The following is a 15,944-nucleotide window of genomic DNA, read 5'->3' as shown; positions in this document are numbered from 1 at the left end:
GGGGGTTGCTGGTAGTTTATGGATTGGCGCATGATGAATTCAAAAATGAATTCCTGGTGGAGTTAGCATCCTTTTGTAGTGGCATGACCATACCCTACATTGTGGGGGGAGATTTTAATATCCTGAGACATTCGGGAGAGAAGAATAAAAAGATGGTGAACAATAAAGCCACTGACCTGTTTAACTCCATAATCAATACATTAGCTCTTAGGGAGATCCACATCAATGGGGGGAAGTATACTTGGACTAACAACCAGACTCATCTCACGCTGGAAAAACTAGACCGAATCCTTATGTCTGAATGTTGGGAAGATATTTTCCCATTGGTCTCAGTGAGGAAACTAGTTCGGGAGCTGTCTGATCACAACCCACTCCTGCTGTCCTCCGGGGAAGAGGGGCGCGATGCCCCGAAACCCCGCGAATTTCGTTTTAACCTGTCCTGGATCAATGATGACAAGTTCATGCCCACTGTGAGGAAAATTTGGGCTAGAAAAGTAGCTTCATCAGATCCAATTGATGCCCTGAACATCAAGCTGAAAAGAATCAAAACTTATTTCAAAGGTTGGGGCTCGAGTAAGTATGGGCATGATAAGAAAAAGAAAGAAGAACTACGTATGGAACTAGATATGCTTGAGAAACTGGAAGAAGAAGATATGTTGCCTCCTGACTTGTATAGTAGAAAAATGGACATCAACGCGGAGCTCTATGAGCTCCTGGTTAATGAGGAAATATTTGGCTTCAACAGTCCCACGAGCGCTGGTTGCTCAAAGGAGACTTGAACACTGACTATTATCATAAAATTGCTAATGGACGGAAACGTAAAAATACAGTTCAATCACTTAAAGTGGGAGAGACTTTGATTGAAGGCACGGACAATTTGATTGCACACGCCACTGAGTTCTACAAAGAACTATTTGGACCAGCCCCTGGTAACCGGGTTCATCTCGACCCGGGAACCTGGTCCCCTGAAGAGAAATTAGACGAAAAAGATAATAAAGACCTTTGTCGAGAATTTACAGAACAAGAGGTCAAAGAGGCTCTTTTCGACATGGCTCCTAATAGAGCCCCTGGACCCGATAATATTCCTGCTGAGTTCTATCAGGTGTGCTGGGATATAGTCAAAAACGACATTATGGCCCTTTTTAAAGCCTTCCATCAAGGGACACTGGATGTTCAACGGCTTAACTATGGAGTTATTACTCTACTCCCTAAGGTTTCTGAAGCCGAGAAAATCCAACAATACAGGCCCATCTGCTTGTTGAGATGCCCATATAAGTTGATCACCAAAGTTCTTGACCGTAGAGTTGCCATTTATGCGAACAAACTCATCAGTACTACTCAAAACGCCTTTGTAAAAGGGAGAAACATCATGGATGGGGTCATGTCACTTCATGAATCCTCAATTACACTTATGTTAAGAAGAAAGTGGGAATTGTCCTTAAGTTGGACTTTGAAAAAGCCTATGATAAGGTGAATTGGGACTTTCTCCTAGAATGCCACAAGATGCGGGGCTTTGACAAAACTTGGTGTGGTTGGATTGAAAAGATACTGAACAATGGGACGGTGAGCATCAAACTAAATGGTAGTGTTGGGCCGTATTTTCAAAGCAAAAAAGGGGTTAGGCAGGGAGACCCACACTCTCCTTTCCTGTTCAACCTAGCAGTTGAATGCCTCACTAAAATGATCAAAAATGCCCAAAAGAACAAACCAATTGTGGGCTTGGCTGCAGACCTCATCCCTGATGGGGTGGCGGTCCTGCAATATGCAGATGATACAATCATTTGTATCGAGGATGATGCTGATAAGGCTGTCAACCTGAAGTTGTTGCTATATATGTTTGAAATGATGTCTGGCCTGAAAGTTAACTTTCAAAAAAGTGAGATCCTCACTGTGGGTGGAGATGAAAATACGGTGAAAAAATATGCAGAAATCTTCAACTGTGAGGTTGGCAGTTTCCCGCCCAAATACTTGGGAATGCCTGTGAGCTATACTAATCTAAAATCTTCCGATTGGGAGTTTATTGTTGGTAAGTATCTCAAGAGGTTCGAGGCCTGGATCGGCAACGCTGCCTCAATAGGAGGGAGGCACACTTTGCTTGATTCTGTTGTCACACATATATCTCTCTACCACATGTCTATGTGGCTCATGAATAAGACTTTCATAGAGAGACTAGACAAACACAGACGTAGGTTCTTCTGGCAAGGGTGCAACAAAAAGAGGAGATACTATCTTGTTAAATGGAGCAAGATATGTAGATCCAAAGATAAAGGGGGTTTGGGTATTAAAGATCTTAGGAAGAAAAATATTAGTCTCATGGTCAAATGGTGGTGGAAATTAGAGACGCAAAATGGGCTATGGCAGTATATAGTCCGGGCCAGATATCTTCGCAACACCTCTGTTGCTGAAGTCTCCCCCAAATTCTCTGACTCGCCCTGTTGGAAAGCTTTGCTCAAGATTAAAAAAATATATATGATGGGCAGAAAGATTGAGACTGGGGCTGGGAACTTGATCAGGTTGTGGAAAGATCCGATAAATGGGCTGACCCCATTTCAAGATCAGTATCCGCGCCTGTTTGAAATCTGCAACTACCCAACAAGCACCCTGGACCGAAAAGATAGGCTTGACGACGCCTCTATGTTCAGACATAGGCTTACCCCTGAATTATCCGCAATGGGAAGATATGCGTGATGTGGTCAATAAAATCCCCCTTACTGAGAGGGATGATCGTATTTTCTGGGGACTCAACCAGAATGGTAAGTTCACCACTAAGTCAGTATATAAAATGCTGGAGAAACCCCTGAGTGGATGCCATTATAGATGGATTTGGAAAGCCAAGATCCCTCTTAAAATCAAGATCTTTCTGTGGCAAATGTCGCAAGACGCAGTCTTTACTAGACAAGTGATGAGCAAAAGAAAATGGACAGGGAATCCCTGTTGCTCTTTCTGCAAACAGGTGGAAACGGTGAAGCACTTGTTCTTTACTTGTCCCGTGGCCAGGATTGTTTGGCGATCCATTGGAGTAGCTCTTGGCACCGATAGATGCCCGTCGAACTACTGGCAATACTTTGTGTGGTGCCACAAATTCCTTCCTGGGAAGCAAAAGTTTCATACGGTGAGACTAGCGGCCGTATGTTGGGCCATTTGGTTGGCACGCAATCGAGCTACTTTTGAAAAGAAACAAATTAAGACTCCTTTTGAGATTGTGTTTTCTCTATGTTCCTTTCTATTATATTGGACAGGGCTGCAACAAGGAGAGGACGCTAAGGATCTTCGCGCTGGAGCTAAGATGGTCAGGACTGGGACGATGCAGCTGATGAAGATGTGTGGTGCTGTCAAGAAACCAATCCAAGGTGCCTGATGCTCTCTGGAGGCGTGCTGGAAGAGGAGATGACGGGCGTGCGATCCCAATACTGTTTCCTCCTTCAAGTTTCGTGCGGCTGTGTGTTTTGATGCTCTGATCTGATCTTTTGAGAATGTAATAGGTTAGGTGTTATGCTGTGCTACCCAGGTTTTCGCCCCATGATACTCGTTTCGACGACGAGCGAGTATGGTGGGTTTCCTGATAGTGCTAGAACTCGCTATGCCTCTTTCCCCCCTCCTGTTTTTCTAGCTTGAACTGGTTGTATTTCCGTTCTTTGCAATGAAAAAGGGTAAAAAGCCCGGTTCTAAAAAAAAATACAGGTCTGCACACTGTTGCATAATTTTTTTTTTGACGAAAAGACTGTTGCATAATCAACATCGATCAAACATAAACATCACTTGTGCTCACTTCTGAAGACATATGAAAAACTCTAAATTTACCTTGGCAAAGCACCATACATCAGAGGCAGACTCGATCAAGATCCTCGAGGTCCCGGATGAGGCTGCCGACCCTGCCCTCCAACACGGCCAGCCTCATCCGGACCATCTGGATGATGATCTTCACCCCATGTACGCGCAGTCGTCGAGGAAGTGGTTCTGCCTGAGCGCGCCGTGCCCTGTGGTCTCCAACTCTCCATCGTGACGTGCGTCTTCACGCCGTCCACGTTGACTTGCACGTCCTTGTCGACCACGTTGCCATAGCCGCCGCTTGCTCCTCGCCTCGATGAACCGCATGAGCCCGTCGCCCGACCACGTGCCCGTCACCACCATCGTCCCCGGGTGCTCCCCCAGCACGATGGCGGAGATGAGCGCGATGAGGCAGCCCCCGCGCCGTCCACCACGCCACTTCGGTCCACGCTCGTGTCGAACACCACGCTGAGGTCGGCGCCGCGGGTCAGCACCGCGCGGCGGGTCAGCGACATGGCCTCGCGTTCTCCTGGTTGGGCATATGGTTCGGGAACATGTCGTCTAGCTCCAGGTGCAGGCTGTCGGTCGTGTTGGTGCCCAGCTTCTCCAGCACGTCCCACGCAAAGAACCCGCCGCAGCCGTTGCCGACACTCACGATGACCTTGAAGCCCTCGATCTGGGTGTCATAGTGTGTCGGGTGGGCCACACACTCCTTGATGATGTCCCGGAGGTGATGCACGTAGGTGCTCATTAGGTGGACGCGCATGACCACTGGAGGCATGCCGAGGCCAACGCCGCTGAGGCCCGGCTTCCTCGCGACCACTACCGGAATAAAGCCCTAAGCCGACGTCCTATTCTATGCCGACAGCTTTTTATTGGGGCCAACGACATAGACCAAGATATGCCGACAGCCTAAGGAAAGCCATACTTGCATGCCGCGCGGCCGCAGATCAATCAGTAGAACTTGCAAAGGCACGCCGTGACCGCAAGGCCGAACACAAACACTCGGCCAAACGATTGGCATGGGGTTGGCACTGAGGAGCCGCCCAGGTCGAACTCGTGCCTGGCCCACGACAACGACACAGACGGCGCGCCACCGGCGTGGCAGTACCACGAGGTTGTGTCGCCCGACTCTGACTCTTATTAGCCGAGAACGACCTTCGTGCACCAGGTCTTTCTAGGTGAATCTTGACGGCGTCAATTTTTTCATCGTGATTTTATGAAGGCGAGCGAGGGCCGATCAAAATTGGTCAAAGACCAGGCAAAAAAGGAGACATGCTTCTATTAAATCTTAGCCGTTAATTTTTGTGGTAAACGTAAAATCAACGGATACAAAGGAATGACGTATGGAGAACTATAAAAGCTTCCTCCCTTTAATTAATATTAGGTATAGATATAAATATAGATATAGATTCTAGGGGTGTGTATGTCAATTAATTCTTTGCCAAGTGAGCTCCTTAAAATTCGGTCTCACTTGTCAGAAAGCGATCAAACGGACCAAGTCACCCGATCATTGCTTTTTGCAACAAGATTAGAGAAATTGCGGTGTTTTTTTGCAAGGATTAGTGACTTGGTGGTTTTATGCAAACTTAGCCGTAAATGTGGTAGTTTCTTGTAATTAACTCCAACTGCGGTCATGCCCAAGAACTGCAAGTCAGGAGTGTGGTTTCTAGCATGCGTCGTCCCGATCAGTGAATGAAAAGTGTCAAAGAAGATTTCTCCATCCTAGTCTGCCAATATTTAAATTCGTCACAACTCAAATATGAAGTACATGGGGTGTTTCGTAAAATCTCTACAACCTTTCATATATAGTAGAAAACCGAGGAAGGAAACAGATTACAAGATTAGTAACGAGTACATTGATACGAACAAGAAGAGCAAACAGAGACCATAAGTAACGTTGAGTGTCGAGTTTGCTTGTGCGCAGGCTGATGAGATGCGAGACCTGCACGGTGACGTTTTGATGCGATGCTCGATGAAATCTTGGACCGCCTTATCGACCCTGTCGGATGCGGCCATGAACCTCCGAAACCAACTTGATCGGGCACGTCCCTGTCGGATGCGGCCATGAACCTCCGAAACCAACTTGATCGGGCACGTCCCTGTCGGATGCGGCCATGAACCTCCGAAACCAACTTGATCGGGCACGTCCCTGTCGGATGCGGCCATGAACCTCCGAAACCAACTTGATCGGGCACGTCCCTGTCGGATGCGGCCATGAACCTCCGAAACCAACTTGATCGGGCACGTCCCTGTCGGATGCGGCCATGAACCTCCGAAACCAACTTGATCGGGCACGTCCCTGTCGGATGCGGCCATGAACCTCCGAAACCAACTTGATCGGGCACGTCCCTGTCGGATGCGGCCATGAACCTCCGAAACCAACTTGATCGGGCACGTCCCTGTCGGATGCGGCCATGAACCTCCGAAACCAACTTGATCGGGCACGTCCCTGTCGGATGCGGCCATGAACCTCCGAAACCAACTTGATCGGGCGCGTCCCCTTGCCCGGATCGCTTGCATGACTCTCTTCTCCATGTCGTGCACTGTTCCTTGGGCCGGCCTCTTCTTGGTCTTGGATTTCTGGCCATAGCTGCCGGCCATCGCTAGGAGTCGAGCCATCAGCATCTCTTCCTCTCGATTGTGTTTGGTGGTGTGATGATCGCCGTCGATGCCTCGACCTTTCTGTTCCAAGAGCCTCTCTGCTTCCCTTGGCCGGCGTATATAATGTAGCAGACCGCATCCCGTCCGACTCGGACGGAGCACCAGAGATCCCGGTCAGTTCATGGCTGCTGGAAACGGACTCGGCTCGCTCCTCTCTCTCTCTCTCTCTCTCTCTCTCTCTCTCTCTCTCTCTCTCTCTCTTTTGACAACGCTCGGCTAGTCCGAGTCCTGGTCCTAGGCTAGCTGGTTAGCTAGTCTACCGGCGGGCGTTGACTCCACTTGCGCTACGGACAAACGTGACGCGTCGGTTCGCTTTCGTTTCGGTTCGATCGAGCCTCCCCTGGGAGAAGTCTGTTTTAAACCTTGTCTTCGTTCGACCCGGCGAATTCGAACCCCAACCTTGGAATCCCTGAAATCGACACCCCCACCTCTCTGATCCTAGTTCTTTGCGCCCTTAAGCCCGTTCCCAAACAGGGATTCGCTGACGTGTGAGCGGGATTACTGACTTTGCTTCGGTGGTGGGTCCAACAGGTTCAGGCACGGGGATAACTGGCTGAGCCGGACCAGCTCGCCTCCTTGCTGCTCTGTTCGCCTCCCTTCTCCCTGACGAATCAACTTCTCCTCCGCGGCGGCGATGGCGAACGGCGGATGATCGCAACGACCTCCGACGAGCACTCCTGCAGAACAAGAGCAGGTACACGATGTTCTTCCCGAGTGTCCATTCCCTGCTTTTTTGGGGGAAATTTTAGCCTCTTACAAGCGCTAGGTTTAGGGTTCTACAGGTGTTCAAGTTTGGGTTTTTTGGGAGAAATTTTTGGTAGGTCAGATTGTGCTATTTGTAGTTCTAGTTCAATTATGCTTATATATATTTGTTGTAATGTAGGATTTTGTCGTTGAAAACATGGATCCAGCAGAAGTGTTGACTGTCAGATTTCACTTTGGGGGCGAGTTCATACGGATTGGTCCATCGCTTGATTATGTGGGTGGAGATATTGGAATATCAGAGATTGAGCGGGACAAGCTCTCATTGCCGGAGCTAAAAGGCTTTTTAGGAGATCATATGACAGTGAAGGAAAGCATGAAGTACCATTTTTTGTTGCCTGGCATGGAGTTGATAAATGGATTGCTTTTCTTGTTTGATTATGCTTGTTGCATGAAGATGTCTGAGTACACTACAGATGGAGGGGTTGCTGAAGTATATGTGGAGTATAATGGGGAAGAGGATGAGCTAGAGGAAGCAAATAGTGGGTCTGATTTTGAAGGAGATGAGCTTGAGGAGCTGATGTGCATTGGCAGTGAAGATGAGCCTGATTTAGTGATCACAGCAGAAGATGAACATGACAATGGAAATGAACAGAGTAGTGGTGCAAGAGGAGAGATACTTGAACATATCCTTATTCCCAATAAAGGTGGTGTGGTCACACAAGTGATAAGCAGTCCATTGAAAAAAAGTGAGAAGTGGTTATGCTAGTCAGAGTTCTCAAGTTGTTGATCCAACTGAACCATATGATATGTCCCAAGTTTCTGAAGTTGCACAAAATGTTGCAGTACATGCACAACATGCTGTTGTAGTTCCACAAAATGCTACTACAATTTCTGAAAATGTTGCAGAAGTTGCACAAGATGTTGTAGATTCATCTGACTCGGAGGACATTGAGTATGTGCCCCATACAGATGACAGTGGGGAAGAATCAGAGGTTGTTGAGCTGAGAAAGCATGCAAGAAAATTCAGGAAAAAGATGAGAGATTCTAAGAAGTGGGCTGATGCAGATTCAACTGGGGCAGTGCGTATTGAGCTCGTGGCAAATGTGGAGGAGGCTGTACAGGATATGGAGTTTGAATCATCTGATGAGGACTACTCATATGATGAAGATGAAGATGGGAACATGGTTAGAAGGAAGAGCCAATATGTTAGGTTCAACCCTGACTCTGACGTTCCACACTTCAGTGGAATGGTTTTTAGAAGCAAGAAGCAGTTAACCAGAGCTATAAAGAGGTATGGACTTGCTACCAAAAGGAGCATTTCCTTCTTAAAATCCGAGGAGCACAGAGTTAGAGCAAAGTGTGACTGGCCTGGGTCTCCATGGTTGTTATATGCAGCAAAAACAAGCAGGTGCTCTAGGTTTCAAATCATCACATTTGAAGATGAGCATGAATGTGCACAAAACAGAGACAACAAACTGGTTACTGCTAAGGTGATTGCCAAAAGGTATGAGAATTGTTGGAAATATGCCCTAGAGGCAATAATAAAAGCATTATTATTATATTTCCATGTTCATGATAATTGTCTTTATTCATGCTATAATTGTGTTATCCGGAAATCGTAATACATGTGTGAATAACAGACACCAACATGTCCCTAGTAAGCCTCTAGTTGACTAGCTCGTTGATCAACAGATAGTCATGGTTTCCTGACTATGGACATTGGATGTCATTGATAACGAGATCACATCATTAGGAGAATGATGTGATGGACAAGACCCAATCCTAAACATAGCACAAGATCGTATAGTTCGTTTGCTAGAGTTTTTCCAATGTCAAGTATCCTTTCCTTAGACCATGAGATCGTGTAACTCCCGGATACCGTAGGAGTGCTTTGGGTGTACCAAACGTCACAACATAACTGGATGACAATAAAGGTATACTACGGGTATCTCCGAAAGTGTCTGTTGGGTTGACACGGATCAAGACTGGGATTTGTCACTCCGTATGACGGAGAGGTATCACTGGGCCCACTCGGTAATGCATCATCATAATGAGCTCAAAGTGACCAAGTGTCTAGTCACAGGATCATGCATTACGGTACGAGTAAAGTGACTTGCCGGTAACGAGATTGAACGAGGTATTGGGATACCGACGATCGAATCTCGGGCAAGTAACATATCGATTGACAAAGGGAATTGCATACGGGGTTGATTGAATCCTCGACATCGTGGTTCATCCGATGAGATCATCGTGGAGCATGTGGGAGCCAACATGGGTATCCAGATCCCGCTGTTGGTTATTGATCGGAGAGTCGTCTCGGTCATGTCTGCCTGTCTCCCGAACCCGTAGGATCTACACACTTAAGGTTCGGTGATGCTAGGGTTGTAGGGATATGTATATGCACTAACCCGAATGTTGTTCGGAGTCCCGGATGAGATCCCGGACGTCATGAGGAGTTCCGGAATGGTCCGGAGGTAAAGAATTATATATAGGAAGTGCTGTTTCGGCCATCGGGACAAGTTTCGGGGTCACCGGTATTGTACCGGGACCACCGGAAGGGTCCCGGGGTGGGGCCACCTGCCCTGGGGGGCCACATGGGCTGTAGGAGGTGCGCCTTGGCCTACATGGGCCAAGGGCACCAGCCCCAAGAGGCCCATGCGCCTAGGGTTTCAAAAGGGGAAGAGTCCCACAAGTGGAAGGCACCCCCTAGGTGCCTTGGGGGGGGGGGAGGGAACCTCCCTTGGCCGCCGCCCCCTAGGAGATTGGATCTCCTAGGGCCGGCGCCCCCCCTAGGCCCTCCTATATATAGTGGGGGAAGGAGGGCTTTTCATCCGCCTTTGGTTGCCTCCTTCTCCCTCTCCAACACCTCCTCCTCCTCCATAGCGCTTGGCGAAGCCCTGACGGAGTACTGCAGCTCCATCACCACCACGCCGTCGTGCTGCTGCTGGAGCCATCTTCCTCAACCTCTCCTTCCCTCTTGCTGGATCAAGAAGAAGGAGACGTTACGCTGACCGTACGTGTGTTGAACGCGGAGGTGCCGTCCGTTCGGTGCTAGGATCTCCGTGATTTGAATCACGTCGTGTACGACTACCTCATCCCCGTTCTTTGAACGCTTCCGCTCGCGATCTACAAAGGTATGTAGATGCATCCGATTACTCGTTGCTAGATGAACTCATAGATGGATCTTGGTGAAACCGTAGGAAAATTTTTGTTTTCTGCAACGTTCCCCAACAAGAATTTCATCTTGGCAAATCCTTTATGGAAGATTGACAGCATGAAATCCACGGTGATGTAAGAAATGTTTGCTGATGTATCAATTTCAAAGTGCAAGGCAGCAAAAAAAATTGTACTCGACAAGCTTTTGTATGGTATGAAAAATGAGTACACAAAAGTGTTTGATTATCAGTTGGAACTACTTAGAAGCAACCCAGGGAGCACAGTGGCTGTTTGCTTGGATCCAGTAGAGATGGAGCAGAACATCTTTCAGCAATTTTATGTTTGTTTCGATGCAATGAAGAAAGGGTTTAAAGCAGGATGCAGGAAAGTGATTGGGTTGGATGGCTGTTTCTTCAAGGGAGCATGCCAAGGTGAGCTGCTAGCTGCAATTGCTAGGGATGCCAACAACCAAATTTATCCAGTTGCATGGGCTGTTGTGGAGAAGGAGACCAAGGATACCTGGGCCTGGTTTATTGGACTTCTTATCAAAGATTTGGACATTAATGATCAAGGTGCTGGATGGGTCTTCATTTCTGACCAACAAAAGGTAAAACTTATTTAATGCCTAGTTTAAAAAAATAATGTCTTATGTAAGTGTCGAAAAGGTTCGGTCGCCTCGTCGGAGCGACACCTATACCTATGTTTAGGTAGTGCTCCTAGTCCTATGGTTAGGTAGTGGTCCTGGTCTCATGTGCTGGTAGCATACATTTGTCTTTTTTTGCAAATGTATTTTTTATTTGCTGCTAACATTTGTCTCTTTTTGCAGGGCCTAATTATAAGCATGAGAGACTACTTGCCTAGGGCAGAGCACAGGATGTGTGCTAGGCACATTTATGCCAATTGGAGAAAGAAACACAAAGACCATGAGTTGCAGAAAAGGTTCTGGGCCATTGCAAAGGCTTCAAACAGGGAAGATTTTAATCATAACAAAGCCAAGCTAGCTCAACTTACTCCTGATGGTGCAAAGGACATCATGAGGACAGAGCCCAAGCATTGGGCTAGGGCTTTGTTTCCGGTTGGGGCAAAATGTGAATCGGTTGACACCAACCTTTGTGAATCATTCAACAATGCTATTATAGAAGCTAGGTTCTACCCCATTATTTCACAGCAAGAGAAGATCAGGAAGAAAGAATGAAAATATGCACTTATTTTTCCCTAATTTCTCTATTTTATTTACAGCAAGCACAAACAGATGCATCAACAAGCAGGGCTGCAGCAGCTAGAGCTTCAGCTGTACCAAGCTCTCAAGCTACTGGATCAAGCTTTCAAGCTGCAGGATCAAGCTCTCAAGCTGCAACATCTAGCTTCAGACCACCGAGAGTGACTAGAACTTCATCAGCTTCTGCTGGAGGGAGTGGGAGAGGAGCTGGAAGAGGGAGAGGAGCTGGGAGTGGGACAAGAGCTGGAAGGGGGACAAGATTCATGCCCTATTTCACTGCTAGTGGGAATTACTAGATTTCTTTGATGATGTGGCTATTTTGGAAAATGTCAGAATGAACTAGTTCTTGTGATGGAAGTGTCAGTACGAAGTACTGCTTATGGTTCTAGTTTTAATATCAACTCTAGTTTTATGATGTGAACACGGTCCTTCTGGTACTGTCAAATGACCACTATTTATGTTTAAGTTCAGTGGTACTGTCAAATGATCCTTGAATGTATGCATGTTTGCTGCAAAATTGTCACTGCTACTGTAAAATGACCACTTTGAAATTTGGTGTCTAGTGTACTGTGCTACCACTGTCATTTGGTCAGTGTGATTGTGCTTGTTCCTTCTAAGTATGTCCATGTAGTACTTCCTGCTGTCAAAAAAAGGATGCATAGTACATTTATACTGTAAACTCACAGCCAGTCAAAAATTGCAAACTTTTGCTGTACAAAGTATTAAAAAAATGCATACTTGAGCTGTCAAAACTAAGATATTCAGACATACACAGCATATTTGGGTCTGTCAAAACTAAGATATTCAGACATACACAGCATATTTGGGTCTTTCAAATTCATTCCAACATGATTCAGATACATTACATTGCAATTAAGATAGCTCCAGATTGCATCACTCTGGAAACTGAACATTTATACATCTGAATCACATCTATACATCTGAATCACATCTATACATCTGAATCACATCTTTCCTCTCACACCTAGCACTAATTTCTGAAATTACTTCAGTCTTCTTCTCCAATTCCTCTCTCAACGCAGCAACTTCTATCTCATTGGACTGAATAGCAAGAGCAGCCTCATCCACACTTTGTCCCGAAGATCTCCCAACAAATCACGGATAAATGATGTCGTCGGCCCCTCATGCCATTCGATGAACCCATGCTGTCCAATTGAAAAACAAAATTCAGAACAAGAAAAGTACAACAGAGGGGAACATACACAGCAAACAAGAGGCGAATTTAGCTTACCTGGTTATCCACGCACGAATAGTACCTCCTTCCTGGGTTTGCTGGACTCCATGAGATCCACCGTGCAGCCTTCCTCCCGCACAAGCTGCAGAACTTCGTCGGCTCGTAATCCATGGGCTGCTCCCGATGGGACGGGCGACCGAGCTGACCCGCCGACGCCTCTCCTTCGAACCGCGCCACTACGGGAACGGGATGAAGCAGAATGGCCGCCGCTAATGGCCGACATCGCCAATCGCCGCCGCTAATGGACGCGGCCAGTCGCCTCGGCCAGTCGCCGCCGCTAGTCGCCGGCGAAACCCTACTTTTGTTCCCCACCTTGCGCTGAGCAGAGTGCGCTTCCAGAATAGAGGATATAGAGACAGGGGCATCGGGTAGCACACGTGGCGTCATTTATTCTAATCACTCACCTAACCCGGCCTCCTCCTCTGCCACGTCAGCGAATCCCATGCTAAACCGGGCTTAAGGGCGCAAAGAACTGGGATCAGAGAGGTGGGGGTATCGATTTCAGGGATTCCAAGGTTGGGGTTCGAATTCGCCGGGTCGAACGAAGACAAGGTTTAAAACAGACTTCTCCCAGAGGAGGCGATCGAACCCACAACGTACGTACGCACTCTCCTGCATGCGTACAGCATACACATCACGCATCGCTCGATCCTTGACGATCGATCGAGTGATACATCTATCATGCTGCCTGCGTACCCGGGTGCATGCATGCCTACCTTGGAGTTGAAGTTGGACCTCCAAACTGTGGCCGCCCGTGCTAGCTCCTCCTCTTGTCTAGCCGCGCGCGTCCACGCCGGGAACGTATAGAAGCCCAGCTCGCTCCTCTTCTAGCTACCTTTTCCGATCTTGAGTCAATTACACCAATGGTGCTTGAACTTGGCGTAAACCATTACTTTGGTGCTAGAACTTGTGGCATACATTGAACTGGTGCAAGAATTTGGCTCGGTTATGCAAATACGGTCCTAATCGCGCATGGATAGAAAATCAACACTGACTTGGCATGCCAGCGTGGAATGGGGCCCGCTGTTAGTGACTTGAAGCGTGTGGCCTTTTTTTTCTTTGGAAACAAAAACCCCTAAAAAATTATTTCTCACAAAAAAGACCATGTTCACGTGGTAGATGTTTTTTTTTTCTTTTTGATGTATGACAAGTAGGTGCTGACGTGAAATCTAAAAGAAAAAAAGCTTAGGCCTCTACATTCGAACACGCCAACTACTGCTAGGACGCACACACCCTCACAGCCACGGCAACATCTGCTCCCGGATGTTCAATAAGTATATAAGGGTATTTCAAAAAAGAACAGTAGTATAAAGATGATGCAGGTGGGGCTTAAATTGCCTGCAGATAGTGCCACCCATTTTACACGAGCTAGTTCTTTTTTTTAAAACACCCCATTTATTAATTAAGCCAACGAAAGGTTTTTACAACATTCGTTATAGCATACACCACGCAGGGTGGAACAGAATTAAAAAGAATCCCATCAGACATAGAACTAAAGCTAAACTTTGCAATCTCATGTGCCACCCCATTGGCCGTCCGACTTATCTTTGCAATATGAAAATTATGGATCATCCTAGATATACTCAGAGCCTTATCCATCAGATCAGCCAGGGGGGACCTATCAATCTTCTCATTTGCAAGAAACGAATGTACGAAAACACAATCAGTCTCTAAAATAATAGATTGGAGAAGAGTGATACCTATATAAAGTCCTGCGAGGCAGGCGCGGAGCTCAGCTTCATTCACACTGAAACACCGATCAATAAAGTCCCACGAAGAAACAATAATATCTCCAGAAGAATTACGAGCTACGACCCCCACACTGGCTGCATTAGTACTCTCCACATTGATTTTCATATGATCATTAGGGGGAGGAGTCCAGACCACATGATCTTTTAACGGTGCATAATCCTCTACAACTCCACTCACCTTCTCCTTGCCTTTGTTACTAACGTCCAATTTAGCGGTGTCATGACTAGACGTGAAGGTGGTCCAAAAATTATCCACAAAATGTGCAGAGGCATTAACGGATTCTTTCCCATTTCTAAAAATTAAATCATTTCTCAAATGCCATGCTCGCCAGAAAAGAAACATGATTTGCTCCCTCTGCCGCAAACCCAGTTGCGCCAGTAAAATCAATAACCTCCCGTGCACTTGAAGAACTCTTCATCCGGAATATTCCACCGCTCTCTCACTGCCATTCGAAGAGCACGAGCTTTAGAACAACTCACCAGAGCATGAAAGATGTCTTCATCTTCAACCCCACAAATAGAACACAACCCTGAATCAGTCTGATGGTGCTTAACTCTATTCATTTGGACCGCCAAGCTATTGGTAGCAGCTCGCCACGCAAAAATCTTGATTTTCTGAGGTATATTAGCCTTCCATATTATGTCCCAAATCCCTCTTACCCCCTTTGGTTCGCCACTAGATTGGCCACTATGATCCTGGCTATCTTTCAAATTAAGCGCAAAATTGTACGCACTTTTAACACAAAATATACCATTCTTCTCATGGTGCCATGCAACAAAGTCCCCATCCCTAGAAGCCTGAATACGAATCTTAAGAATTTCCTCCGCATCATGTGGATAGAATAGATACTTGATCAAATTTTCATCCCAACACTTACGCCCGCTCATGAATAAGTCAGAAACTAATTTTAACTTGGTATTATGCCTTCTAGCTGAGATATTTAGGCCGTGCCTCCTAGGTATCCAATTATCCCTCTATGTATTAATACTAGATCCATCACATACCCGCCAAATGACCCCCTTCTTAAGAAGTTCTAGACCATGTGAAATACCTTGCCAAGTCACAGAACTAGCATGCGGAAACACCGTATCAAGAATATGTCCCTGGGGGTAATACTTTGCCTTCATCAATTTCGCACATAGCGAATCCGGGTAAACCAATAACCGCCATGCCTGTTCAGCCAGAAGAGCTTGATTAAAAAGCCTGAGATCACGGAACCCCATTCCCCCCTTACCTTTAGGTCTTGTTAGTTTGTCCCACGCCAACCAATGAGTTTTTCTTCTTTCTTCTTCGTCTCCCCACCAAAAGTTCCTTATAATATGGGATAACTCCTCACAAAGGGAAACTGGAAATTTGAATATCCCCATAGCGTACATAGGAAGAGCCTGAATTATTGTTTTGATTAAATCTTCCTTGACTCCACAA

General features: G+C 46.7%; 1 long non-coding RNA gene and 1 pseudogene across 1 annotated transcript; both read right to left on the bottom strand.

The window, feature by feature from the left end:
* Positions 1 to 3,820: 3,820 nt before the first annotated feature.
* LOC125532650 lies at positions 3,821 to 6,372 on the bottom strand (annotated as a pseudogene).
* A 5,951-nt stretch (positions 6,373 to 12,323) lies between these two features.
* On the bottom strand, positions 12,324 to 13,108 carry LOC125546702. The gene is made up of 2 exons (XR_007300657.1): positions 12,765 to 13,108; positions 12,324 to 12,678 (listed from the first exon to the last, which is right to left on the bottom strand). It is a non-coding gene; the product is annotated as an uncharacterized LOC125546702 (long non-coding RNA).
* Positions 13,109 to 15,944: the final 2,836 nt, after the last annotated feature.

This window comes from Triticum urartu, chromosome 1, assembly GCF_003073215.2.
Source record: "Triticum urartu cultivar G1812 chromosome 1, Tu2.1, whole genome shotgun sequence".
NCBI classification, from domain to species: Eukaryota; Viridiplantae; Streptophyta; class Magnoliopsida; order Poales; family Poaceae; genus Triticum; species Triticum urartu.
The sequence above is the reverse complement of the archived record's forward strand: the minus strand, read 5'-3'. Positions and strand labels throughout refer to the sequence as shown.